Source organism: Mustelus asterias, chromosome 10, assembly GCF_964213995.1.
Source record: "Mustelus asterias chromosome 10, sMusAst1.hap1.1, whole genome shotgun sequence".
NCBI lineage: Eukaryota > Metazoa > Chordata > Chondrichthyes > Carcharhiniformes > Triakidae > Mustelus > Mustelus asterias.
The window spans coordinates 117,307,969-117,327,460 of record NC_135810.1 but is presented as its reverse complement, the minus strand read 5'-3'; the positions used below and the strand labels follow the sequence as shown (position 1 = coordinate 117,327,460).

The 19,492-nt window shown below is 50.0% G+C and overlaps 1 pseudogene; it reads left to right on the top strand.

Annotated features, from left to right (window-relative positions):
• Nucleotides 1-17,628: 17,628 nt before the first annotated feature.
• On the top strand, nucleotides 17,629-18,300 carry LOC144500104 (small ribosomal subunit protein uS7 pseudogene; annotated as a pseudogene).
• The last annotated feature ends 1,192 nt before the right edge of the window (nucleotides 18,301-19,492 follow it).

Below are 19,492 nucleotides of genomic sequence, written 5' to 3'. Positions count from 1 at the left end.
AGCCGGGATTCTCCCGCCGGCGGGATTTTCTGGTCCTGTTGCAGTGAACGAAGATCTGGTGGAGCACCAAATTCTCCATCCTCACTGGCAATATTGGTGGGGCGAGAATGGCCAGAGAATTTTGGCCCATGTGCCCCCGCAACCCTCCATGCCTAAACACTGGCAGAATGTTTTACCATGGGCACCAATGCAGCCAATCATGGGTTACATCTTTGGACATGGAAGGACATGGAGGAAATCCACGCAGACACCTGTACACCCACACGCGAACAGTTACGAGATACAGTTACAGGATACTGCGAGGCCTGGATAGAGTGGATGTGGAGAGGATGTTTCCACTGGCAGGAAAAACTAGAACCAGAGGGCAGAACCTTGGGCTAAAGGAATGAGCCTTTAAAAGAGAGATGAGGAGGAATTTCTTCAGCCAGAGAGTAGTGAATCTGTGGAACTCTTTGCCGCAGAAGGCTGTGGAGGCCGAGTCATTGAGTGTCTTTAAGACAGAGATAGGTAGGTTCTTGATTAATAAGGGGATCAGGGGTTATGGGGAAAAGGCAGGAGAATGGGGATGGGAAAAATATCAGCTAAGATTTAATGGTGGAGCAGACTCGATGGGCCGAGTGGCCTAATTCTGTTCCTATGTCTTACGGTCTTATAGAGTAAAATTTCAACTGCTTATCTCTTCTCTCTGGCAGGTCAATTAAGGCCAATTTTATCCGCATTAACTGAGATCTAATAACTCAGCATAAACTGGGCACCTCTGGCTCTGCAATGAAAATGCTGGAATTACTGAGCAGGTCTGGCAATATTATCAACCTGAAACCTTAACTGTTTCTCTCTCCACAGATGGTGCCAGTCCCTCTGAGTATTTCCAGCATATTCTATTTACATTTTAGCTTTCCAGCAACTACAGTACTTTGGTTCCGTAACCTTTTGATTCTGTATGGTTTAATCATAGAATTCATAGAATCCAGTGCATAAGGAGGCCATTCAGCCCATCGAATCTGCACCAATCACAATCCCACCCGGACCCTATCTCCATCACCCCATGCATTTACCCTAGCTAGTTCCCCTGACACTAAGGGGCAACTTAGCATGACCAAGCAACCTGACCCGCACATCTTTGGGCTGTGGGAGGAAACCGGAGCACCCAAAGGAAACCCATGCAGACACGGGGAGAATGTGCAAATTCCACATAGACCCAAGCCGGGAATCGAACCCGGGTCCCTGGCGCTGTGAGGCTGCGCGTTGCATTTTTAAAATTCATCCGTGGGACATGGGTATTGCTGGCTGGCCAGCATTTATTGCCCATCCCTCGTTGCCCGAGGGCAGTTGAGAGTCAACCACATTGCTGTGGCTCTGGGGTCACATGTAGGCCAGACCAGGTAAGGACGGCAGATTTCCTTCCCTAAAGGCCATTAGTGAACCAGATGGGTTTTTCTGACAATCGACAATGGTTTCATGGTCATCAGTAGATTCTTAATTCCAGATATTTTTTATTGAATTCAAATTCCACCAGCTGCCATGGCGGGAATCGAACCCGGATCCCCAGAACATTGGCTGAATTTCTGGATTAATAGTCTAGCACTTGATCATTGCCTCCCCCCTAATTCATGAGCGATGTTTTTTTTTTGAGCTTTTGGTTTCCACTCACCAGAGATGGTCATCACTGACAAGGCCAGCGTCTATCGTCCATCCATCATTTCCAATGAGAAAGCGATGGTTGAATGGCAAGCTCGGCCATTTCAGAGCTGACCACATTGTTATTATGGGTATGGAGTCACATGTAGGCCAGACCACGTTAAGGCCAGCAGATCTCCTTCCCTGAAACACATTAGTGAACCAGATGTGAAAATATGGCAGTTTCATGGTTGACATTACCAATATTAATTCTAGATTTATTGAACTTAAATTCCCCAGTTGATCTTTGAACTCATGACTCTGAATCTTTTGGCCCAGTCTTTGAATTACTGGTCCAGTAGCACTGTGCCACCATACATTATAGGGTAGCAGGGTGGTTACCACTGCTGCCTCACAACACCGGGGACCTGGGTTCGATTCCCGGCTCGGGTGACTGTCTGTGTGGAGTTTGCATGTTCTCCCCGTGGCTGTATGGGTTTCCTCTGGGTGCTCCGGTTTCCTCCCACAGTCCAAAGATGTGCAGGTTGGGTGGATTGGCCACGGTAAATTGTGTCCAAAGGTGTGCAGGTGCAATGGATTGGCCATGCTAAATGCACAGGGTTACCGGAATAGGGCGGGGGAGTGGGCCTAGGTAGAGTGCTCTTTGGGAGGGCCGATGCAGACTCGATGAGCCGAGTGGCCTCCTTCTACACTGTAAGGATTCTACACATACCACGGGGATCTTGTGGGGATTTGGGTAGCATCCTTGCCTCTGATACAGAAGGTCTGTGTTTGGTTTCCATTCCAGGTCTTGATAAAAGGCACATTTTTACCATAACCAAGCCGGCTTACCAGCAACCTGCAAATCCTTCCAACACATGCCAACGGCAGGCGGTTAGGGTGGGAGAGACCCCTGGTCAGCCATGTGATGGATTGAACGTTGGGACATCTACTGTCACTATCCATTGCTCCAGACCACAACATGCGCGTAAAAGAGCATGTTGCCATTGCGACCCGGACCCTCTGTGTGAACTGTAATGCACCACCACCACATGGAAGACAATAAAATAGACATAAGTACGAGAGTATCCATCTTGCTGTCTTCAATCTGACACTGTTTTGTAAGTACCAAGTAAATCAGTTTGGCAACTTCGGACAGACCAAGAAGTACTTGCCCTTTGCCCTGAGGGGCGAAAAACACCAAATATTCACCTTCAATTTTGTACATCGGGTGTTTCTGAATTGAATAGAAAGTGGGAGAAATCCCGGATTAATTTTAATCTTGATTTAATGGCTCTGTTACAAATAATGAGGGGTTTTGGATAGAATAGAGAAAAACTGGTTGCTGTGGTAGAAGGGCTGGTAACCGAGGGTGTGGTGGCACTGGAGGCAGTTCAAAGAAGGTTCACCAGATTGACTCCAGGGAGGAAAGGGCTGTTGTACGAGGAGTGGTTGGATAGCCTGGGCTTGTACTCGCTGGAGGTCAGAAGAATGAGGGGGGATATAAAATGCTAAAGGGTATTGATAAGGTGGACATTGAATAGATGTTCCTCTTTGTGGGACAGTCTAGAACAAGAGGTCATAGACATAGGGTGAAATCTTTCTGTACTGCCTGCCATGGGAATTGTAGTAGGCGGGACAGGACCATGCAAAGGTCCATTGACTTCGGGGGGGGATTTTCCAGTCTAGGGGTGAGGAAGTTCCTGCCCACAGAATGAGAGGAAGTAGGTTCAAAACTGAGGTGAGGAGAAACTACTTTTCTCAGAGGGTTGTGAATCTGTGGAACTCACAGCCCTAGAGTGCAGTAGAGACAGAATCAATCAACAGGTTCAAGAAAGAGATGGTGAAAAGCGGGATAGAGAGATCTGGGGGACAGGCAGGAAAGTGGAGTTGAGACCAGGATAAGATGGGTGATGTCACAGTGGCACAGTGGTTAGCACTGCTCCAGGGACCGGAGTTCGATTCCAGCCTCGGGTCACTGCCTGTGCAGAGTTTGCACGTTCTCCCCGTGTCTGCGTGGGTTTCCTCCAGGTGCTCCGGTTTCCTCCCGCAGTCCAAAGATATGTGGGGTTGCTGGATTGCCCCTTAGTGTTAGGGGGCCTAGGGCCTGGGTGGGATTGTGGTCGGTGCAGACTCGATGGGCAGAATGGCGTCTTTCTGCACTGCAGGGATTCTATGATTCTATGGATTGTGCAAAGTTCGGTCAGAGAATCATAGAATTCCTACAGTGCAGAAAGACGCCATTCAGCCCATCGAGTCTATAATAACCACAATCCCACCCAGGCTCTATTCCTGCAACAGCGCACATTTGCCCTGCTAATCCCCATACACTAGGGTGAATTTAGCATGGCCAATCAATCTAACCCGCACATTTTTTGGACTGTGGGAGGAAAGCGGAGCACCCGGAGGAAACCCACGCAGACACGGGGAGAATGTGTAAACTCCACACAGATGGTCACCGGAGGCTGGAATTGAACCCGGGACCCTGGCGCTATGAGGCAGCAGTGCCAACCACTGTGCCATTGTGCTGCCCACATCTTGGGCTCTCTCCTTAGAAGCGTCAATCGACAATCTGGTGAGGTAATTTTAAAAAGCTACCTTGGATATAAGTTGCAACTCAAGTTACCTCAGGCAACTGATTTTAATTGTACGAGTGCTCCACAGCCTGGTTGTTTTGGGAACCAGCTGCCTCGGTCCCCACTGAGCGAAGGCCTGTTGCTAAGGTTTCTCTGTGAACGCACATAGTCGTGGTTTAACCGCCTTGCTTCAAAGTGAAAATTGGTTTTGTCACTTTGGCAAGCCTCGCTCCGAATTATCTTCCGACTGAAGTCTAAGGCGTTTGACGGCAGCAATGAAGGAAGCCAGTTTCAAATCTCCACAAGTCTTCGAGTCAGTGAATTTCCCGGATTCTACATTTCAACTTGCGTAAGAGAGGCCCTACCACAAATCAGCTTCATCCAGACATCAGTAAGTCAAAAACCATGGCAATGTATTGGCGCTAGCACTTTAACAGGGAATTTGCAGAGGCTGTGGGCTAATTTTTTAGAAACTTATGAGGGGTATGGAAAGGGTGAACAGTTGGAAGCTTTTTCCCAGGGCAGAAACGACAATTACAAGGGGGCACAAGTTCAAGGTAAGGGGGGCAAAGGTTCAGTGGAGATGTGCGTGGAAAGTTTTTTACACAGAGGGTGGCGGGGGCCTGGAATGCACGGCCAAGTGAGATGGTCGAGGCAGATACGTTAGTGACATTTAAGACTTTACCTGGATAGCCACATAAACAGACAGGGTCTAGAGGGACACAGACGATTGATCTAGGTAGGACGATGTGATTGGCGCAGGCTTGGTGGGTGGTAGGGCCTGTTCCTGTGCTCTATTGTTCTTTTTTCTGTGATAGTGTAATAGAGTGTGGCTGGGGTCGCCTGACCCTTCTCACCGGCGGGATCTTCCAAATCTGCCAAACCCACCCCACCCCCGCCATCCACTGCCCCCCCCATGCTGGATTCCCCAATTGTGTGGCTGGTGAGCAACGCAAATGTCCATTGGCTTTGGCAGAACTGTAAGGTCCCACCGGCAGCCAATCATAGACCATGTAACTGCCCAAATACTTTTTAAAAGATAAAATTGTACCCGCCTCTGCTACTACCTCTGGCAGCTCGTTCCAGGCACCCACCACCCTCTGTGTGAAAAAATTGCCCCTTTGGACCCTTTTGTATCTCTCCCCTCTCACCTTAAACCTACACCCTCTAGTTTTAGACTCCCCTACCTTTGAGTTCTCAATTTCTCTCTTCTGTTACTTTTCTTTCTCTCTTTGTTCCTCTTTTTCTCACTCTCTCTTTATCTTTCTCTCTCTTTCATTGTCTTCCTTTCTTTCATTTTCTCCTTTGATACTTCGTGTGAGAAATTCCGACTGCATTCAGGCGGCACGGTAGCACAGTGGTTTGCACTGCTGCTTCACAGCTCCAGGGTCCCGGGTTCGATTCCCGGCTCGGGTCACTGTCTGTGTGGAGTTTGCACATTCTCCCCGTGTCTGCGTGGGTTTCCTCCGGGTGCTCCGGTTTCCTCCCACAGTCCAAAGATGTGCGGGTTAGGTTGATTGGCCAGGTTAAAAATTGCCCCTTAGAATCCTGAGATGCGTAGGTTAGAGGGCTTAGCAGGTAAATATGTGGGGGTAGGGCCTGGGTGGGATTGTGGTCGGTGCAGACTCGATGGGCCGAATGGCCTCCTTCTGCACTGTAGGATTTCTATGATTCCACTCTCCAAAGTTGACTAAAGTTTATAAATATGTTAGGAAAGGTCACTCAGTCCTGGATTTAATGGCTTGGTAAGTTGTTGTGCAATCAATCTGCTGAGGCAGAATGTGCGTGAGAGGCAGAGAGAAAGAGAAGTGATTGTGTGAAAAATAAAATAAAGCAAGCCCCTCAGGCAGAGGCTCTGAAATACAGAGCACAGTTGATGCTTCGAGAGGGACGGTAAACAGAGGACAAAAAGCATTAAATTTTAATATCTTTGCCATGCCAAAAAAAAATCTCATTATCTCCACCTCTGGCCAAAATAAAAGGATATTTGAGGAAATGGCTCCCCTATTAAGTGTTCTTCAAAGTTTCAGAGCATTGCTTCTATTGAATTACAGCCCACACTAGCAGCACTTCCCAATCAAATAAAGCTCTTTCAGACACAGAAGGAGGTATAATCTGCGAGTTTGATGCTAATGAGCAAATCAAGTTAGACACCAGTGTCGTAGAACATAGAACATAAGCAACAGGAGCAGGAAGTGACCCTGTGGCCCCTCCATCTTAGTCAGTAAGGTCATGGCTTGTATTTAGCATCAACTCCAATTTCCAACCAGCTCCCCGATGGCACAAGGGCGGCACGGTGACACACTGGTTAGCGCTGCCGTCTCACAGCTCCAGGGACCCGGGTTCGATTCCCAGCTTGGGTCATTGTCTGTGTTGAGTCTGCACATTCTCCCCATGTCTCCGGGTGCTCTGGTTTCCTCCCACAGTCCAAAGATTTGCGGGTTCGATTGATTGGCCATGCTAAATTGCTCCTTAGTGTCCTGGGACCAAAGTTTAGAGGGATTAGCAGCGTAAATTAGCGGGGTGGGATTACGGGGATAGGGCATGGATGGGATTGTTGTTGGTGCAGACACGTTGGGCCGAATGGCCTCCTTCTGCACTGTAGGGTTTCTATGATTTCTATGAAGGGGTTAGCAGGGTAAATGCATGGGGTTATGGGGATAGGGCCTGGATGGGATTGTGGTCGGTGCAGATTCGATGGGCTGAATGGCCTCTTTCTGCACTGTAGGGATTCTATGATTCTATGATTCCCTGAGACACCAAAGATCTGTTTCTCCCAGACTTGAGTGCACAATGCCACTACAGTTAGCACTGCTGCCTCACAGCACCAGGGACAGGGGTTCAATTCCAGCCTCGGGTCACTGTCTGTGTGGAGTCTGCACATTCTCCCCATGTCTGCATGGGTTTCCTCCGGGTGCTCCGGTTTCCTCCCAAAGCCCAAAGATGTGCAGGTTAGGTGGATTTGCCAGGCTAAATTGCCCCTTAGTGACAGTAGGATTAGCAGGATAAATGCATGGGACCACGGAGATAGGGCCTGGGTGGGATTGTTGTTGGTGCAGGCCTGATGGGCTGAATGGCCTTCTTACGCACTGTAGGGATTCTGTGACCGACGTGAATAACCTCCCATTTCCCCACTCCACACTCCATCTGCCACCTTGCTGCCCACTCATTTAAGCTTTCTATATCTCTTTGCAGACTATTTGTGTTCTCCTCACAGCTTGCATTGCCTGCACATTTACATACGAACATACGAATTAAGAGCAGGAGTAGGCCATTCAGCCCCTCAAGCCTGCTCCGCCATGCAACAGCTGATCTGATTGGTTGCTATACTCCACATTCTGCCTACCCCCCAGACAACCTTTGACTCACTTGTTGGTTAAGAATCTGGCTTAAAAATATTCAATTATCCTGCCTCTTCACCACTCTCTGAAACTCCGATACATTACTCTCTGCGGGCACTTTTCCTGGATGCAAACCCCATTATGGCTGCTAATTACCCCCTCCCCCGGCTGGTGACATAATCAAGAGGGTCTGAATCTGATTTCTATCAATTTACATGCCCGCCTGCTCCCCGCTGCCCCCCACCTTCACCCCCACCCCACTGGTGTAACATCACACCGGCAGGAATTGTCACTGGTTTCCAAAAATGAAAACCAGTCCCGATGACCAGAGGCTTCGAGGTGAATATAGTCCCCGGGGAAACAGCCGGGCATCATCCCCGGTACCCAGGCAATGCCAATCTCACAGTGCCAGGTTAGCATTGCCATGTCAGGGCTCGGGGCAGGGGCACGAGGGAACCCCGTCGAAAGCTTCCCAATATGTGGGAGGGGTTTGGCAATGGTCGGGGGGGAGGGGGGGGCAGAGGGACAGATGCCTGCATTGTAGGGTGCGGGGGGGGCGGGGAATGCCTGGGGCGCAATGGGGCTCTGATGTCCCGATGCCAGTGATGATGGGAGAGGGGTTCTTTAACTTCAATTTGAAATTAGGGTGCCTCTTTTTGTGGAGCTGTCCTTGCTGGCACCTTTAGATTTATTAGTCACAAGTAGGCTTCTACTAACACTGCAGTGAAGTTACTGTGAAATTCCCCTAGTCACCACAGTCCGGTAGCTGTTCAGGTCAATGCCCCTAACCAGCACGTCTTTCAGACTTTGGGAGGAAACCAGAGCACCCGGAGGAAACCCACGGAGACATGGGGAGAACGTGCAAACTCCGCACAGACAGTGACCCAAGCCGGGAATTGAACCCGGGTCCCTGGCGCTGTGAGGCAGCAGTGCTAACCACTGTGCCACCCCACGTTAGGCCCTGCCCCTCAAGAATGACGGAGCAAAACACGCCCCCGGCTTTCTATTGACACAGCGTCAGAAAATCTGGAGGGAAAAGCTGCCTGTTCCTCTCAGGAGGGACACGTCGGGATTCAGTCAGCACTCCAGAGATGCAAACACACTCTCCAGGCTGACACTGCCAGTGCAGGAATAAGGCAGGACCTCGCTTCTGCCCAAGACATTCAACCAAAGGCCAGGCTGTTCCCTCACGGAGACGTAAAAACTCCTGTGGCACTGTTTGAAGAAGAGCAGGGGTGACCTGGCCAGCCAACCTCTGAAACAAAGGGTGGAATACTCCCAACCGCCCCCCCCCCCCACCGCTGTTGGGTTCAGCTTGCGGGGGGAAGATATGGGAGGATGCCCAGTTACACATCGGTATGAATTCACCTCCAGCTCTTCCATCGGTGCCCGCCATGGTGGGTCAAAAAGCCTGTCAGAGGCCATGTGAAACTCATTTCCAAATGAAGCCCGGGCACCACCACCATGGGTGGCACTGCTGCCTCACAGCGCCAGGGACCCAGGTTTGATTCCCGGCTTGGGTTACTGTCTGTGTGGGCTTCCTCCGGGTGCTCCGGTTTCCTCCCACAGTCCAAAGAAGTGCAGGTTAGGCGGATTGGCCATGCTAAATTGCTCCTTAGTGTCAGCGAGACTAGCTAGGGTAAATGCATGGGGTTATGGGGATAGGGCCTGGGTGGGATTGTGGTCGGTGTAGACTTGATGGGCCAAATGGCCTCCATCTGCACTGTAGGATTCTATGATTCTATCTCTCACCCCAACAGCCCTCCTATGCCACATTCTCTGTTAAAATACTGGGGGGATACACGTTTGGAACAACATGGCATGCAGATTTCAGAATTTACCTGAATATTTTCTGGGGATGCCTCTGGAATTCAGGATGGAGGCTTGGATCCTGGAACACCACAGCAGTGAGTTGAGGGCGTGTCGGGAAGTGAACCCTCCAGATGCGGTGTCCTGGAGGGACTGTCCATCTTCCAGCCTCAGAATGTTCCTGGAGATCCATCTGTCCATTCAGGAGGTCCACATTCCAGTCTCAGAGAGCTCCCACAGATCCATGTTTCTTATTCATTCGTGAGCCATGGGCATCGCTGGCTGGCCAGCATTTATTGCCCATCCCTAGTTGCCCGGGAGCAGTTGAGAGTCAACCACATTGCTGTGGCTCTGGAGCCACATACAGGCCAGACCAGGTAAGGATTTCCTTCCCTCAAGGACATTAATTTTTATTGAATATTCAAATTCCGCCACAGAACATTCGCTGAGTTTCTGGATTAATAGACCAGTGATAATACCACTGGGCCGTGGCTTCCCCATCTTCATTTTTGAGCCAGTCCACCTTCTTTCTTCAATCGCGGGTTTTACCATATTGGATGACTTTTCAGTTTGGCGCCTGGATAGTTAGTTATTCGCCATCTCGACCTACCCCCGCCACTGAACTCAACGTTAAACACACAGGTGTATAATTAAACAGGTGGGGGTCAGAAGATTTGGCTTTCTCCATCGGCTGCGGAAACACTCCACATTCCCGCCACCGCCATGTCACTTCGTCCCCAGATGGGAGAATCCCACCCAAGTTGTCTGGTCATTGATTGAGAGCTAACTGTGCACAAATCAGCTATCGCATCCCCTCCACTGCATCAATGGACACACCTCAATAATTGGCTATAAAGTGCTGTGGAGCTTTCTGAAGTCGTGAAAGGTGCTATAAAAATGTAAATTCTTTGTTGTGCGTTAGAAATCACAATAATTATAATTCCTACCTGACCCAGAGCGAAAGCGATATCCAGGGAGAGGCAGAAAGGTCACAGGTCAATTTGAAATCATAGTATTACAGTATTGAACGAGGCTATTCAGCCCATCATGAGCATGCAGTCTCTGTAAGAATAGGGGAGAATGATACTGGAAATGTGCTCTCTGGGCATCTTAGAAAATCAGAAGTAACCCAGGAGTCTGCAATGAGCTGAATAGTCAGGACAAAATAATGATGGACATCATTAACTTTATCCCATCTGACCATAGACTGGTTCCTACAGGTTTGATTGGATTTGATTTGATTTATTATTGTCACATGTATTAACACACAGTGAAAAGTATTGTTTCTTGTCCACTATACAGACAAAACATACCGTTCATAGCAAAGGAAATGAGAGAGTGCAGAACGTAGTGTTACAGTCATAGCTAGGGTATAGAGAAAGATCAACTTAACGCAAGGTAAGTGTGGTGAACCATTGTTGGTTCCCACCAGGTAGTGCTGAGCCATGGTCTGGCCAGTACTATGAGTCTGTAGATATGTTACTGTTGGGGTTAGGGTTGGGCTGTTCTACCTGTTAATATAGTCCTATGGTACACTCCAGTTGGCTCCGCCTTCCGGGAGAGGTATAAAGGTCACTGCTCTGCCTGGTGACCCTTTAGTCTGGGATTGTATATTGTATATAGTAGCTCCGTTATTGTTGGTAATAAAAGCCTTTATTTCCCGGGTACATCCAGCCTCCCGTGTGATTTATCGCGCATCAATTTTATTACCAACAATTTTGTTTTTGACAAAAACAAAAGAAAACCATGGAGCAAATGCTGAAACCCGAGCGGCTTACGTTGGATCCACGTGCGGTGGGAGCGTCGAACACTTTCGACCATTGGTTGAAGTGTTTCCAAGATTACCTCGACGCCTCCACAGCGGTTCAAAACGACGCCGACAGACTGCGGGTTCTCCACACGAGGGTAAGCGACACTGTATACTTAGCGATCCGTGAGGCCCAAGACTACAAAGGGGCCATCGAGCTTCTCAAAAAGCGATACAACAAACCGCCGAATGAGATCCATGCTCGACACCTTCTCGCCACTCGACGGCGGCAGCCCGGCGAAACGACGGAACAGTACCTGTGTGAACTTCAGCAGCTAGCCAGAGCCTGCAACTGCAAGCCAGTGTTGGCAGCCCAGTATATGAGCGACCTAGTTCGAGATGCGTTCGTGGCGGGAATCGGCTCGTCGTACATTCGCCTTCGGCTGCTCGAGCAAGGTAGCCTCGACCTCACTAACACCGTAGAATTAGCTGACGCTCTAGAAACGGCCTCCAAAAGTCTGGAGATGTACCCCGACGACCGCGTGGGGACATTGTGGCAGGTGCAGCCGCAGACTCCACTTTATTCAGCGGTTTCGAAAAACTGCGCGATTGCGTTCCCAGCCTCGGACCTGACGATGGCAGCAGCTCCAGGTGGCCCGCGGTGTTACTTCTGTGGGGGGGTGAAACACCCGCGGCAGCGATGTCCAGCTAAAGCGGTATTGTGCTCCGCCTGCGGCAAGAAGGGACATTATTCCAAAGTCTGCAGGACCAAATCACCCTCCAAACATAGCAGTGCGGCGTGTGATTCCCCGGAGCCGGTCTCCTTGTCTTCTGCGTCTTCGAGATCTTCCACCACGTGCGATTCCAGAGCGTCGCCATTCCTAACGACGGAGTCGCAAGACACGTGCGACCTGCAGGGGCGGCCATTTTTGGCGCCATCGACCACGTGCGACCTATGGGGGCAGCCATTTTGGTCGGCACCGACCGCAAATGACCAGCAGGGGCCGTCATCAACCATCTCAGCTGCCTGCAGTTGCACCCACGATCCAACGGTGGCGTCAATCATCCTGGACCAGGCCAAGCCTCATAGACTCGACAAGTCCATGATGGACATACAGGTAAACGGACGCCAGATTTATTGTTTGTTTGACAGTGGGAGTACGGAGAGCTTCATTCACCCTGACATCGTGAAGCGGTGCGGTCTCCGGATTCGGACTGTCAAGTAGACAATTTTGATGGCGTCAGGTCCCGGTCTGTCACCGTGCTAGGGAGCTGCGTGGTCAACCTGACAGTGCAGGGCACGGTTTACGAGAGCTTCAGGCTCCTTGTGTTACCGCACCTTTGCGCGCCGATACTCCTAGGACTAGATTTTATGGCCCACCAGAAGAGTGTAACCCTGCAGTACGATGGGCCACTCCCTCCGCTTTCAGTGGGAGCACTGCAGCCTCTAAATTGCCCAAAGCGCTCCACATGTAGCCTCTCGACGCTCAGGATTACCCCACCCTCCCTATTCCAGAATCTCGTGCCAGGCTGCAAGCCCATCGCCACAAAGAGCAGGCGTTACAGCGCTGAGGATCGGATCTTCATTCGATCTGAAGTTCAGCGGCTCCTCAAGGAGGGGATCATCCAACCTAGCGCTAGTCCATGGAGAGCGCAAGTCGTGGTGGTTAAGAAAGGGAACAAACCCCGGATGGTCATAGACTATAGTCAGACCATTAACAGATACACGCAGCTGGATACGTATCCCCTCCCGCGCATATCTGACATGGTCAATCAGATTGCGCAGTACCGGGTGTTCTCCACCATTGACTTGAAGTCTGCTTATCACCAGCTCCCCATTCGCCCAGAGGACCGACAATACACGGCCTTTGAGGCGGATGGTCGTCTGTACCATTTTTAAGGGTTCCCAATTACGCAGACAAAGCCCGTCCGCTCATCAAGTCTACCTCCTTTCCCCTAACAACAGAGGCTCGCTTAGCCTTTGCAGGACTAAAAGCTGACATCGCGAAAGCCACGATGCACGCTATTGATGAGTCCATCCCCTTCCAGGTGGAGAGTGATACATCTGATTTCGCCCTGGCCGCCACACTTAACCAGGCGGGCAGGCCCGTCGCCTTTTTTTCTCGCACCCTCCAAGGCCCTGAAATTCGGCATTCTGCGGTGGAAAAAGAGGCCCAGGCCATTGTGGAGGCCGTTCGGCATTGGCGCCATTACTTGGTGGGTAAACGGTTCACTCTGCTCACGGACCAGCGGTCCATGGCGTTCATGTTCAACAACACGTTACGGGGTAAGATCAAGAATGATAAAATCTTGAGGTGGAGAATCGAACTCTCCACCTACAATTATGATATCATGTACCGTCCAGGGAAGCTCAACGAGCCCTCGGACGCCCTGTCGCGTGGAACATGCGCTAGTGTGCAGGAGAATCGATTACAGGCTCTCCACAATGACCTCTGCCATCCAGGGGTCACTCGGCTCTTCCATTTTATAAAGGCCCGGAATCTACCCTACTCGGTGGAGGATGTCAGGTCCATAACTCGAAGCTGCCAGGTATGTGCTGAATGCAAACTGCACTTCTACCGACCTGACAGGGCACACCTCATTAAGGCCACTCGTCCTTTTGAAAGCCTGAGTGTGGACTTCAAGGGCCCCCTTCCCTCGACAGATCGGAACGTGTACTTCCTCAATGTGATTGACGAGTACTCACGATTCCCTTTTGTCATTCCCTGTTCTGATATGACCGCTGCCACGGTTATCAAAGCATTACGGGATCTTTTCACTCTGTTCGGTTACCCCTGTTATATCCACAGTGATAGGGGCTCGTCGTTCATGAGCGACGACTTGAGGCAGTACCTGCTCTTAAATGGGATTGCCTCTCGTAGAACCACGAGCTACAATCCTAGGGGTAACGGGCAGGTTGAACGAGAGAATGCTACAGTCTGGAAGGCTGTCTTACTGGCATTGAGGTCTAAAGGTCTTCCAGTCTCCCGTTGGCAAGAGGTACTCCCTGATGCACTCCATTCCATCCGCTCACTCCTGTGTACGGCAACCAACGCTACTCCTCATGAGAGAATGTTTTCATTCCCTAGGAAGTCTTCCTCTGGGACCTCATTACCATCTTGGTTGACGTACTCAGGACCTGTCCTCCTGCGGCAGCATGTTAGGACCCGCAAGTCCGACCCTTTGGTTGAACAGGTCCATCTCCTCCACGCCAACCCTCAGTATGCCTATGTGGCATATCCTGACGGGCGAGAGGACACGGTCTCGATTCGAGATCTGGCGCCTGTAGGGGGCTTGGAAACCCCAGTCGCTCCCACACCCCCAGTTAGGGACCCCCCGACCATTATCTCTTCTCCTGACACGGCGCAGGCAGTATCGGGATCACCACTTAACCCTCTTACTCCCGTGTACAGCTTGCCTGAGTCCAGGAGATTGTCGCCACCTCGAGGCGTGCTCGAGTCCAGCGGATTGTCACCACCTCGTGGTCTACCGGCCCGTGAGGAACTGGAGGAGCTACTGGACACCGCCTTGGAGAGAAGGTCACCGCGATTGCCTGAACCGGCGTCATCGCCAGTGTTGAGGAGGTTGCAGAGACGGTGCGGTCCCCCAAAACGATTGAACTTATAGACAGATGAACAGTTGTTCTGGGTTTTTTTTGTGCCCCGCCGGCCTTTGTTTTTAAAGGAGGGGTGAATGTGGTGAACCATTGTTGGTCACCACCAGGAGTGCTGAGCCATGGTTTGGCCAGCACTATGAGTCTGTAGATATGTTACTGTTGGGGTTAGGGTTGGGCTGTTCTACCTGTTAATATAGTCCTATGGTACACTCCAGTTGGCTCCGCCTTCCGGGAGAGGTATAAAGGTCACTGCTCTGCCTGGTGACCCTTTAGTCTGGGATTGTATATTGTATATAGTAGCTCCGTTATTGTTGGTAATAAAAGCCTTTATTTCCCGGGTACATCCAGCCTCCCGTGTGATTTATCGCGCATCAGTAAGTCCATTCAAAACTCTGACAGCAGCAGGGAAGAAGCCGTTCTTGCGTCGGTTGTGATGTGAAAATCAGACTTTTGTATCTTTTTCCCGAGGGAAGAAGGTGGAAGAGAGAATGTCCGGAATGCGTAGGGTCCTTAATTATGCTGGTTGCTTTTCCGAGGCAGTGGGAAGTGTAGACATAGTCAATGGATGGGAGGCTAGTTTAAGTTATGGATTGGGCTACATTCATGACCTTTTGTAGTTCCTTGCGGTCTTGAGCAGAGCAGGAGCCATACCAAGCTGTGATACAACCAGAAAGAATGCTCTCTATGGTGCATCTGTAAAAGTTGGTGAGAGTCGTAGCTGACATGCCAAATTTCCTTCGTCTTCTGAGAAAGTAGAGGCGTCGGTGGGCTTTCATAACTATAGTGCCGGTATGGGGGCCAGGACAGGTTGGTGGTGATCTGAACACCTAAAAATTTGAAGCTCTCGACCCTTTCTACTTCATCCCCATTGATGCAGACAGGGGCATGTTCTCCTTTACGCTTCCTGAAGTCGATGACAATCTCCTTCGTTTTGTTAACATTGAGATTATTGTTGTTGCACCAGTTCACCCGATTCTCTAATTCACTGATTGGAGGGTAAGCCCGCTGTTCAAAAAGGGAGATAGAGAGAAAACGGGGAAAAATAGAATCATAGAATCCCTACAGTGCAGAAGGAGGCCATCGAGTCTGCACCGATCGCAATACCACCCAGGCCCTATCCCCGTAACCCCATATATTTACCCTGCTAATCCTACTGACACTAAGGGGCAATTTAGCACAGCCAATCCACCTAACCCGCACATCTTTGGACTCTGGGAGGAAACCGATGCACCCGGAGGAAACCCACGCAGACACAAGGAGAATGTGCAAACACCACACAGACAGTGACCCGAGGTCGGAATCGAACCCGGGTCCCTGGCGCTGTGAGGCAGCAGTGCTAACCACTGTGCCACCATGCCGATCAGTGAGCCTGTCATCAGTAGTAGAGAAATTGCTAGTGTCCATTAACAAGGATTTCATAACTCAGCATTTGGAAGGCAGTGGTGTAATCAGACAAAATCAGCATGGATTTACGAAAGGGAAATCATGTTTGACAAATTGACTGGAATTCTTTGAGGATGTCGCTAGTAGAGTTGACCAGGGAGAACCGGTGGATGTGGTTTACTTAGACTTTCCGAAGGCTTTTGACAAGGTCTCACATAACAGATTACTATGTAAAGTTAAAGCACATGGGATTTTGGGTAGTGCTTTGAGATGGATTGAAAGCTGGTTAGCAGATAGGAAGCAAAGAATTGGAATAATTGGGTCATTTTCTGATTGGCAGTCAGTGACTAGTGGGGTTCTGCAGGGATCTATGCTAGAACCCCAACTGTTCACATTATATATTAATGATTTGGAAGAGGGAACTGAATATATTGTCTCCAAATTTGCAGATGATACAAAGTTGGGTGGGAGGGTGAGCTGTGAGGAGGATGCAAAGATCCCTCAGCATGATTTGGGCAGGCTGAGTGTGTGGGCATCTGCATGGCAGATGCAGTATAATGTGGATAAATGTGAGGTTATCAACTTTGATAGCAGTAATAGGAAGGCAGATTATTACTTGAATGGGTGTAAATTGAGGGATGTGGAGACTCAGTGAGACTTTGACGCCCTTGGGCATCAGTCGCTGAAAGTAAGCGCGCAGGTGCAGCAGGCAGTAAAGAAGGCAAATGGTACGTTGGCCTTCATAGCGAGAGGGTTTGAGTATGGGGTTAGGGATGCTTTGCTTTGCTGCTGTTGTATAGGGCATTGGTGAGGTCACACCTGGAATATTGGGCCTGATTTTACCAAACATTTGCACCCGTTTTCGGGCACGAAATTGCGGTAAAGTCGGGTGTCGGACCTTTAACGCGATCTGCACCCGAATCCGAGCAGATCGCGGCTTTACCGACACCCGATTCGGGCGCGGGTCCGGTCCGCGCCCGAATCGGGCGGCCCGACGATTTAAATGCATTAGCATGCATTTAAATCGACTTAATGAACCGCGCTCCCAACTCTATCACCTAATCCCACTTTACTGTCTTCTGGTCTGTTCAGGATCCGTGCTGTAAGCGACCTGCTGAATAAAAATCCGAAGCGAATTTCTATTCTGCAGGGGAACCTCCGCAGCCCTCTCTGCCCTTGTGAAGTCACCATCCTCCTCGACCATCCTTTGCGACCCCCCCACTAACCACCCCGGCAGACCCCCACCCCGCCCCCGGTTCAGACCCCCCTGGGAGGCAGGCCCCCCTCGGCAGAGCACACCCCCAACCTACCTCGATCGCTGGTCTCCCTCCACCATCCTTCCTACCTGCAGTCCTTCGAGAGCCTGCAGCACCTTCCTGGCCTTCCGCTGGAGTCTGCTGGAGTGGGGGGGGGGGGGGGGGGGAGGGGGGGGGGGGTCTCAGATGGATCTCTGGTTGCAGAGGGGGGAGGATGGACTTGGGAGAATCTTGCAAACTGAAAATAATGTAGCATCCTCTTTGTGCTGCCGGCAGATCCTGAGCTGAGCAGAATGACTGAGTGGGAGGGTGTACCCACCGTCGCAGACACCCCCGAGATTAAGCTATTTGACAAATGGAGCACGGACGATGTTCAGATCAATAACATTTCGCTACAGGATTACATCGCTGTCAAGGAGAAATATGCCAAGTACCTCCCGCACAGTTCTGGGCGCTATGCTGCCAAGCGTTTCCGCAAGGCCCAGTGCCCCATTGTCGAGCGTTTGACCAACTCTATGATGATGCACGGGCGCAACAGCGGCAAGAAGCTGATGACTGTACAGATTGTGAAGCTCGCCTTTGAGATCATCCACTTACTGACCGGCGAGAACCCACTGCAGGTACTGGTGAATGCCATCATCAACAGCGGTCCCCGTGAAGACTCCACCTGTATTGGCCGCACTGGTACAGTCAGGCGGCAGGCTGTCGATGTGTCCCCACTGCGGCGAGTTGACCAGGCTATCTGGTTGCTGTGTACTGGGGCCAGGGAGGCTGCATTCAGGAATATTAAAACCATTGCAGAGTGCCTGGCTGATGAGCTCATCAATGCTGCTAAGGGTTCCTCCAACTCTTATGCCATTAAGAAGAAGGATGAGCTGGAATGTGTGGCCAAGTCTAACCGTTAGTTTTGTAACATCTGGCCATCTACATTCTCTAATAAAAGTGTTCAAAAGATTTTTAAAAAAATCTATGGGAAAGGTAATTAAACGACAGTGTCCTAGTGAGCAATTAGTGACCTGTATAATACATTTGTGATCTGTAACTGGATTGTTGATGTCCCTGTAGCCATGAGCCAGGTGCTGAAATATTCAGAGTCATGTGGTGAACTTGGAAGAATTGTCCCCGTGGTGGAACTTGGTTGGAAATAAGATTCAAGGAGATTACTAAATCTGGGAAATCAACCATAGCGAAAAGAAGTTTGTATTGGCAACTCTTCTCTCACATTCCACGGCAGATGTGCCCCTACTTCTGAATGTGATTTGCATGGACAACGTTGGGTGCAGCTAATCTGCCTCTGGAGCAGCCTTGGATCCTTTCTTTCATCCTGTTTTCATCTGAACATTGCACAGAATTAGAGGAATTCCCTTTGGAAGATAATGTCAAAATTATAATCGCAGGAACGAAAAACCTGACAGTCAAAAACTTGGGGAAATATTCCAAAATATGGATGGGGGGATATATATTTTGGGACTGAGTTGAGGAAAAAATTCTTCACCCAGAGGGTGGTGAATGTGTGGAATTCACTACCACAGAAAGTATTTGAGGCCAAAACATTGTCTGATTTCAAGAAGGAATTAGATATAGCTCTTGGGATTAAAGGGATCAAGGGATATGGAGGGAATGTGGGATCAGGATATTGAGTTGGATGTTCAGCCGGTGGCAGAGCAGGCTTGAAGGGCCGAATGGCCTACTCCTGCTTCTAGTTTCTATGCATGGATTAATTTTCTAGTCTTGCACATTTCACATTACGCAATGTCCATATTGAACTGGTGGAACAATTTTTCTCTCACTCCATCCCGATTTAGCAATAAACCGCAGCCTTTATTGAAAAATGAAGATAACCGAAAGAAAGTAAATAACTGCATCTGTGGTGCTGACTAAGTGTTACATTTAATCGTCAATGAAAATGCATCACTGGGACAGCAGTGCTGACTGTGCTCCCTGGGGAATGCACTCTGCACCATTCGACAAAAGGGCTGTTTTCACACATACTGACAATGCTTTGCATCACTTCATCAGGACGAAGTGGGAGCAGAGCTTAAAGGTGAGGCACAGCAGATCATTCCACACAACAAAACCTGGTGGGGTGTGGGTGGAGAGGAAAATCTGTCAAAACTCCAGTGCAGACATAGGAAGGAGTCTCGTGT